General features: G+C 36.4%; 1 long non-coding RNA gene across 7 annotated transcripts; it reads right to left on the bottom strand.

Annotated features, from left to right (window-relative positions):
* Positions 1–2,145: 2,145 nt before the first annotated feature.
* On the bottom strand, positions 2,146–4,506 carry LOC145076749 (uncharacterized). 7 transcript variants are annotated; one of them, XR_013692791.1, is made up of 5 exons: positions 4,175–4,503; positions 3,256–4,085; positions 3,014–3,171; positions 2,307–2,415; positions 2,146–2,215 (listed from the first exon to the last, which is right to left on the bottom strand). It is a non-coding gene; the product is annotated as an uncharacterized LOC145076749 (long non-coding RNA). The 7 variants fall into 7 exon arrangements; XR_013692789.1 differs by having other exon boundaries at positions 2,146–3,171; positions 3,256–3,390; positions 3,494–4,085; positions 4,175–4,506; XR_013692788.1 differs by having other exon boundaries at positions 2,307–3,171; positions 4,175–4,505.
* Between the last annotated feature and the right edge of the window lie 5,343 nt (positions 4,507–9,849).

Raw genomic sequence — 9,849 nt, 5'->3', positions numbered from 1 at the left:
TTTCTGAAAACCTAATTTTGACAATTACGATGCACATGACTTGATATAAACATATCTGAGACTTGTTGAATCCATCGATCGTGAGTCTCACAGAGTTGATTTCTTCACCTAGGGCTTAATATGAACATATATGAGAAGGGTTTCAGATGACGACAAAGATGGATATGTTTAATCAGATTCTTCGAAGACTTGATTTCATCATTGAAGAATGGCAAAAAAAAATTGACATCAAGAATCAGAGTGGGTTTTGGGGGTGAAGACACCATTGAAGCACTATCTGTTAGTGAGGTAAATTGTGGGGGATGGTGAGACGAAGGTGATGATTAAAATAGAGAGAGAGAGAGAGAGAGAGAGAGAGACCCTTTTATTTTTTTTTAATTATTAAAATAAGTAAATTAGTATTGGATTTAAAATAAAGGAAAGAAAAATGGAAAATAAATATCCCAAGGGTATTAAATTCATTTCACTATTCAGAAGGACCAAAAATGCAACAGAACTAGCTCAAAAAGACCAGCAATCCAAAAAAGTCATGGTTTGGACTAAAACCCTAAAAAAAATACATACCATAAGGACCATTTTTGTCATTTTGTCCTATATATATATATATATATATATATATATATATATATATATATATATATATATATATATATATATATATATATACTAGCCATTTACCCGCGCTAAGCGACGGGTGTGAATTGTTTTTTCAGAAATTAATTTCTAGACACGATTAGTTCTTTTGCTCAATGAACGTTTAGAAAACATTTAGAAAATAATGAACTCTTTATTTTTAATGACATCTAAAGGATTAATAAATTTTCTATAAAAATAATCCATAAATACACTAAGTTAGGTTAAAATACAACCAAATTCAACCTCAAACATAGTAAATAATAACATCATGAATCAGAGTTCGTTGTAGTCTTTTGGTGGATTATTTTGTGCAAGATAGATTTTTCTGGAAAATAATTACTGAGTGGCGATTGATTTTCTTGTGGCAGCCTATTTCGAATTAAAATCAAGTGTATGTTGGGTTTTGGGTTAGAAAGTATGTTTTCATCCAACAATTTGTTTGGTGTGCGTTCAATCCCCTTCTATTTTTTTTCTTTAGAAATTGAAAATCTCATTTCGTTTTGTTTGTTAAGATCAAGTGGATAATAAAGATTATCTAACTGTGTATTTAAAGTTTTAAACTGCATTTTTATATGTTTGTTCTTAAAAACTGAAAATTCTAAAAAAAAATGACAAAAATTCAAGTAAGAAATAATGTGATTCTCTTGATACGGTTTGAGATTAAAATCGTTGCCTCGAATAATCGATCGGAAATTTTGCACACAAGTTAAAATGAACATGCGATCATGATGTGAAATTTTGTTGTTTCACCAAAGTCTATCTCAATAATTTAACATACGACATTCCAAAATTAAACACGTACATATAAAAAATATTTAATCATCATACAATATGGTTCTTTTGTCATATTTATATTTTTAGCGTTATAATATTAGTAAAAATAGATTATATTCGATTTTTATTCATTATTTTTATTTTATTTAGTAAACTCTAATCTGTCGAAAGATAAAAAATATAAAATTTTGTGTAATTCAAAAGCATATTTAAGTTTTACTTTAATTCTTTGAACTACATAATTTTCAATAGCTTTTTGGCTGATTATTATAGGTAAAATAAGATATATTTAGCATCTCCATTAAGTCAATCATAAAGACCATCTTTTAATGTAAGACCAGGTTTTTATCTGAAAAAATACTAACTTGTTTGCCATAAGTTATAGATGTGAATTATCGCTAGTTTTTGCTTTTTAATCTATGTGACGTTTAGATAAAAAAAAATAATACATAAAAACCTTGACCTTCCCATGTGATACAACGTCATGACTAATGACCATTTGACCATTAATTGCATTGACCAATTGACCGTTAATTGCTTTTATTTTTTTAAATCCATCTACTTTCACAAATATATATATAAAAAAAATCAAGGTATTACGAGATGAAGCATTTTTATAAACATAAATTTATCCATGCAAATGAGTTTCATCATTTTTCCACCAAGTGTTGCAGGCTATTTTGGTGGAATCCATCTCATATTGTCCATAGTACAATTTATTTAATAAATAAATGATTTGAACAACTAACGCCTCATATATATTTACTATCCGGCCAAGAACAATGAAATGATTTTAATAAAACACCTAGCCAACACAAACAAAGTGTCAGTGTACATCCAACTTATCTATTTCCAAACACAACTCCAAAATCCTTCAAGCCACATTAAATCCTTACCATAGCCAGTCTTTAACCCTTCAACATTCTTCAAATCCTTCATAAGTCTTCTAATTTCACAGTACATCAACTTCAAACTGAACATCATTCCATCTCTTTTATCCATTATCTATACAACATTTAATATCACATCTTTTTTCAGATCTAACAGTAAAACAAAAAACCTAAACTCTTCATAACTCCCTGGAATACTTTAAGAAATTTAGCGATGAAGCTACAAATCATATCAACTGTTGAATGCCTACAATTTTCTTAAATTACCTTACCTCATTCAACAGCAAATAGCAAGTCCAAGTGCTTCTATTGTCTAACAGTTATCAAAAATTCATGCCAACATCATCGATCTTGTTTTTAGCAAGTACCAAGTCCAAATACTTCAATGTGCCTTACAATGTGATGCTTGATGGATAAATAATCAACTTTAGTAGCACTTATTGTCCAATCTCAAATGGTCATTTGCTTTTCTTTATAAGTCCAATAGTTACAACTCCCAATTTATAACTTCAAATAATCAGTTATGATTTCGATTTATAATGATTCTCAAATAAACAGCCATTGGATATTCATAATCACTTTTGAATAGAAGGGCAAAATGGTCATTTACTTTTGAATACAGGGCAAAATCCATTACATTATCTTCGATTAGACACAATTCCAAGCTAACAATTTGTGGCTACTACTTGAAGTCATAAGATGAAAAATAATACCTTTTTGCTTACTACATCAGGCGATCTAACAAAGATGATTCTGTCAACAGAGGACACCAACGCATTTCCTGTCCTACCATCTTACCCATCTTAGTGGCTTCCCTTTTTACCGGAAAAGTCCAACCAAAGTCCAATCCACCCAAACTCACCATTATTAACTGTAAATTTTGAAAGAAAAATGACATCAAATTACTTGTTAGCATAATGACCAAAACTTGCAAATGAAAACATCATACACCAACCATTCCATAGAATCAAGCCTATGTGTTTTAAGTATTATTAATGTTCAAGCCGAAGAAAACGTAGAAGGATATCCAAGGTGCATTTCTCTTTATTCAATAACCATCAGTTCCTCTCTTCATCATCGCTTTCTTTTCCTGCAACCAATAAATCCCATGTTAGCTTGTAGCTACAAATCTTCATTCCAGACATAAAGATGAACAAAAAGAATTGATATTTAATTATGAACAAACAAAAGACCCTTTATCGGTTTGATAAAACGTTTGAAAACTGATAACTCAAATTGCATTCAAATAGACATATGTTCAACATCCAAAGCTGCAACAAATGAAAAAAGATCACAAAAAAACCATTTACAGGGTTAGTAAATAAAACCAGATCGACAAATCAACATACAAACACACCCCAACACACACCGTTAAACCAACATCAATCTTATCGAAGGATAGAAAGACAAACCTTGATGATGTGGAAATTCGTTTAGGGGTTTTATGGAGAGAAAAAAAAAGGATTGCGGGTGGATTTGGTGTGCAATCGAAAACAGGAAGATCGTGGACCAAATTTATGGAATACTCCTTAACGCCAATCAATACAACAAAAAAATACCTTTAGGTTTAGTACCCAGGCTTTCTTTTCTTTCCTTAGTGTCCTCTTAACCTCAAATCACAATAGCCAAAAAAAAATATAAAGAAACACATGTAAACATAAAACACATTGAAACACACAAACACGTCTAAAGTTAGAGAGAGAGAGAGAGAGAGAGAGAGAGAGAGAGAGAGAGAGAGAGAGACTTCGGTGGTGCGAAGATGGTGCTGTGGATCCATATCCATGACTAAAAACATGTAAAAAGAAAATAAGAATATGAATTACTTCCAGTGACAATAAAATGACGACGGGAACAAAAACTTCAAAATTACTAACCCAAAAATAAAGATGATAAATCGGATCAACATACATTCTCAAACAGTGGTGGTGAATGTCGTTAGTAAGGGAAAGGAAGGTGGAGGGGAAATAGTTCTGACGACGGTGATTAGTGGTGAGAAAGGGTTTCTAGATCCAATCTACAGTGGTGAAGATCGTGGAGGCGATAAAGAGTAGAAGGCGAAAGGAGACAGAGCCAATGTGGTGGTGGTCGGAATTCCATAGTTGGGGTTTCTTTGACTGATAGAGAGATAGAGAGAATGAATCCAAATATAAATCATATTTAGTGTTGTGTTGGCCAATTCAATAGCCCGAAGACAAGGGATGACCCATTGAGTTTGTTCACTTTGTTTAGTGTTTATTTGACTTTTTCAAGATCGGATAAGATCTAATTTTTATGGAATGCATGAAGTTGTTGTATATGATGTTTTAAAAATTATACTTCTTAAAATTCAGCATTTAGGGCTAAATGATTATTAAGGTATATATATATATATATATATATATATATATATATATATATATATATATATATATATATATATATAATTAAACTGATTATTAAAATAATATAATGGGTGATTAATTATGAGTAATTATGTTTAATTAGGAAAAATAATGAGCTTTAAACCCTAAATCGTCATCCATGATTAGGTCATAAATTTGAGCAATTGAGGGGATACTAACCGATGAAACCTTAGGCAATATATAGAACTCGAAATTTCTAGTGGAAATCCCACTAGAATTGTGAAGAAAGGTTGAGAAACAAGGGAGAAATCGGGGCTAGAATTTCTTGAGGATTTTTAGTCTTTTGCTAGAAATTAAGGTATGATTCTTCGATTTAAGCTCGGTTAGGTTGGTTAATTATGTTTGTACACATCTATACATATTTTGGTTCTATCCCGTGCTACCGTCCGGCCAAGAAATGAACGAATTTTGTGAAAATTGAATGAATAAAATTTTGGGTATAAAATGTTTGAATACATCTTAATGTTAGCTTAGTGCTGGAAATTATTTACGGAGATATGCTAGTAAGAATTGGAGATATTTAAAGGTAGTTTTATATATTAATTTGGCATGACTTTTGAAGAACAAACAAATGAAATTTAGATAAAAAAGAAGATATATTTGGATAACTTTGTTTTATGGGTATTTGAATAAAAAAAATTAAAAAGAAATAAAGGTTGCCACCACAATTGTGGGAATTTCATTTATGAACGTGGAGCCTTGGATCGACACCCTTTCATATCTTTTTAGACAAAACTGCAAAAATGGTCCCTGTGGTATGTATTTTTTCTGAGATTTTGTTCAAACCTTGATTTTTTTGGATCGGTGGTCCTTTTGAGCTACTTTGGTTGTGGTTTTGGTCCCTGGTTATACTGAAATGACTAATATGCCCTCCTAGTATTTATTTTAATCTTTTTTCTATTTAATTTAATGTTTTATTAAATTAAAATATAGGGCTCTCTCTCTCTCTCTCTCTCTCTCTCTCTCTCTCTCTCCAACTATCCATCTTCTTCCTACGAATTAGTCCTAGATGAAGAAAAAACCCAGATGAACAAAAAAACACCCATGACAAATTGCCCATGTTGTTTTCTTTTTAAATCAGATTCGTGTTTCCAGAAATAGGATTGTGTGGCAATGGCGATGGTGAATGATAAGGAAAAAGAAAAATCAAACCTGAGGACCACTAGATACTCGATTCAACCAGAAAAAGAAGAAGATGATTTCAATATTTAACTTCAACTAGAAAACCAAACCTGCGATGGTGGGTTGTATTTGAACTTATGAAATCGAAAATCAACTTCAACTAGAGAATCGAACATTCAGCTTCAACCAGAAAATCAATTTTAAAAATCAAAAATCAAGTTCTGAAATTAAAAATCAACCAGGAAGCAAATATTCATATTCAAGCAGAAAATCAAACCAGAAAACAAAACTATAAAATCAACCAAAAATTCACGTTTTAAGGAGTTGTGTTTGTACATCTGAGGTGACTCATTTCTGGAATTAATCAAGGGTTTTAACAATTTCTGGGTTCGAGTGGGTCCATGGTTCGACTTGCAAATAGAGACAAATCAAGCCTCGATTTGGAACCTAGGTAAATAGAGAAGAAATGGGAGGGTTATCAGCTCTGATTTTGTTTTGAAAATCTTTGTCTTCGTCACCACCTATTCGCCCTGGAAAGCTTCGTCTTATTTAAAGCTCACAGAAGACCAAACTAACATGATTTGAACTTTGAAGCTTCTGATAGTATCAAGTTGGTCTCCTTATTTCTTGAATCTCATAACTATCAACTTCAAACTCACCATTTTCGATCTTGATTGCGAACCATAAAATCAACGACCAATTTTGAACAGTTTCGCATCGTAACGGTGGAATTAGGATCGTCATGTTGAAAAAAACATAAATAATCAGGGGAGAAGGTGGAGATCGAAAAGAAGAGTGAAGGTTCATCTGTAGGGAGAGAGAGAGAGAGAGAGAGAGAAAGAGAGAGAGAGAGAGAGAGTGTGTGTGTGTGTGTGTAGCACCTGGTTCCCGGTACGTACTTCTTGTAATTTAAAATTCTTAATTCTTGCATTTTTGCCTTGGACTCGGCGAGTTGAAGGACCGACTCGCCAAGTAGGAGCGGGTTGAGATGCGGGGTCCGAGCCTTGGACTCGGCGAGTCTGTCTCCCGACTCGGCGAGTAGGCCATGTTTGGGCAAAAACCCTAATCCGAGTATTGTCACCCTATTTAAGCACATTAACTTGGCCCTTAGTCATTAACACTTCCAGAGAGCTGTAGTGAGACTCCCTAGTCCCCCATATTATGCATGTGAGTGAGTTCTTGCTTGGTGAAGGGAATTGGAGCTTAGAAGAAGAAAAGAAGAGATTGAAGAGTGCAAGAGAGGGAGTAGATCCGAAATCTACATTGGGAGAAGCTTCCATTCAGGTAGTAAAGCCTCTACCTTGATCTTTAGTTCATTAGATCCCATTTTGTCCCAATTTGGTGGTTTTCAAGCCCTAAAACACCAAACTCCATGTGTTTGTGCTTAATGATCCGAAGGGACTTCAGATCTAGACCTTATGGACGGGTTAGAAGCATAAAGTTGTTGTGGTTGAAGTGATCGAGGACCCCATGGAGTGCATGACCTCTTAAAGAGCTTGGAATTGCATTTTTGAGCTTATGGGGCCATGCATGCACGTAAAGTTTGCAACTTTACATGTTAGGCATGCCCTAAGAACATAGATCTGTGGTTTTGAAGAGTTGCATGTCTCAGATTTGGCTCATATGGGAAATGGGTCAAGGGACTCGGCAAGTCCCAAAGTGGAACTCGGCGAGTTCTATGAAGATGGCCTTAGACTCGGCGAGTTGGATGAACAACTCGGCGAGTCCTATGAAGATTGCCTGGAACTCGACGAGTTGTTCTTCAAACTCGGCGAGTTGTATGAACTGTTACTGTGTACGAAGGGTTTAAGTGTCAGAAGTCCAACCCTTCGTGTTTGCACGTAGAATTAGCAATCTAACGTGTTCCGATAGTCCCAGAAACCCAAATTCTCATGAAGGATGTTCGAATGAGGATCTGGAAGCGAGTGGGAAGCCTGCTCGCATGGACTCGGCGAGTTGTTCCTGGACTCGGCAAGTCGAATCGCGAGCCGGTCCTGTCATCCCGAGTAGTGAGTTAAGGACGACTCAGTGAGTGGGAAGAAGGGACTTGTAGAGTGGGACCGGGTTAGTGGGAGAAGGACTCCGCGAGTCGGTGCCATGACTCGGCGAGTCCAGTCAACTGGAAGTTGACCTTGACCAAGGAGTTGACCTTGGACTAAGGGTGGGTCAGTCATCTGACCTAAGGGTATGTATGAGAGGCTAATCTATGTTTATGATTTATAGCCGGAGGATTTCCGATTCAGCAAGCAGACATCAGCAGCCACTTTCGAGGTGAGTTACCTTCCACTAGCGGTGGGTCTACGGCCACAATGTCGGCGCACAAGTAGGAGTTGTATGATAGATGATTGACGTTGTGATATTCATCTAGGGTTGCTACCACCTGTGTTATGTATATGTGCTAGTATGATATGATGCTATGTGATATGTGTTACGTGGTAGCAGTAGGGGTGAAATAGTCCCTAGTATCCGGTTGTGATGACCGAAGGGGTAGGTCGGGCACCCAGATATGCCCGGCAGTATCCGGTCGTGAGGACCGAAGGGGAGGCCAACACCCAGATATGCTAGGCAGTATCCGGTCGAGAGGACGGAAGGGGTAGGTCGGGCACCCAGATATGCCCGACAGTATATGTATGTTATGTGATTATATGGTATGTGGTACAGTGGGGGAACTCACTAAGCTTCGTGCTTACAGTTTCAGTTTTGGTTTCAGGTACCTCTTCTTCGAAGGGGAAGGAGCTGGCGCGGTAGCGGACCATCACACACATGCCTTGTATTCTGCACTATGAGATCTTCCTGGGGATTTGTACTCTGACATTATTACGTTTTATAAAATGTTTTTTTTCAGACATACGATATCTTTAATGAAATGATATGATCGGAGAACGTTTTATTTCTAACGTTTTGCTAAGTGCATGTTTTAAAAATGAAATTTTTGGCTCTTATTTTTGGGACGTTGCAAGTGTGTATTAGAGCCATGGTTTGAGGGATTCGGACACACCTTCGGGGGTGTCTGAACTCAAATCGAGGGATTAAAAGATTTTAAAGAAGAAAATATTTTCTCAAAAAAGCTAAGTAAAGAGTTTTAAGAAGGAACGAAGTGTGTGATGTGCGCGACCGGCCGAGCTCAAGTAAGTATTCCCCAAAGTACCCATACAAGCTTATGTTATGTTTATCAGTTTCAGTAGAACAGCATGCTAGAATAGGACTAAGGATCTAGGAGTGATGCCTTATGTGCCTGCTTTATGTGCTTCAGTGTATGAAAATTGCATGCTAGAGTTAAGTAGACGACAATAGGACAGCATGTTTAGGTCATGCCTAATAGTATGAGTTTAGCATTGTATGCTAGTCAGTTTCTCTTATGAGGACGGATTTTCTTGAGATTGTTTCCTGTTGTCTGAATGCTGCTTGCTTTGTGCTTCGTGGGACTCTGAGTGATGGGAGTCAGACATTAGGTGAATACGTCACGTCACATGTGATCAGGGTTGAATGATCTTAGAGTGATGGATTTGGCTCTATTGCGCAACTCTTGTTTGAGTCTAACCATTATAGAGCCGAGCATGTTACTCGAATGATTATCTGAGCCACACCACATGTGATGGTATTCAGGTAATGGCTAACTGGCATTGCAAGGAGGCCTTCAGCAGCTGAGGACCGGGTAGGGTGGAGTTAGATATTTTCCTAGGGCAAGCATGGGATGAGTATAACAGTGATCAGCGGTAGTGAAAGAGACCTGGTGGAGTCAAGGCAGTCCTTGGAAAAGGTACGGATAGATGTGGAAGGTAGTATGGGCCCGTACTACTGAAAGCAGAGGATCCATACCCAAACCAAGGAAGGCCAAGATAAGACCAGGGAACTTGTAGTAGGTGTGATCCCTCCAGAGGTATCAGTATCGCTAACAATTATTATTTATGTATTTCAGAATGGTGGTACTACGCTCGAGGCCAGCAGTTGGCAGTACAGGAGAGGGATCAGGTTTCGAGCCAGTGGATGAGGGACTACGCGAGTTCATCGCGTCAGAGATCACC

Source organism: Lactuca serriola, chromosome 9, assembly GCF_051521515.1.
Source record: "Lactuca serriola cultivar US96UC23 chromosome 9, Lser_US96UC23_V15, whole genome shotgun sequence".
Lineage (NCBI taxonomy): Eukaryota > Viridiplantae > Streptophyta > Magnoliopsida > Asterales > Asteraceae > Lactuca > Lactuca serriola.
This window is presented reverse-complemented; position numbering and strand designations above follow the sequence as displayed.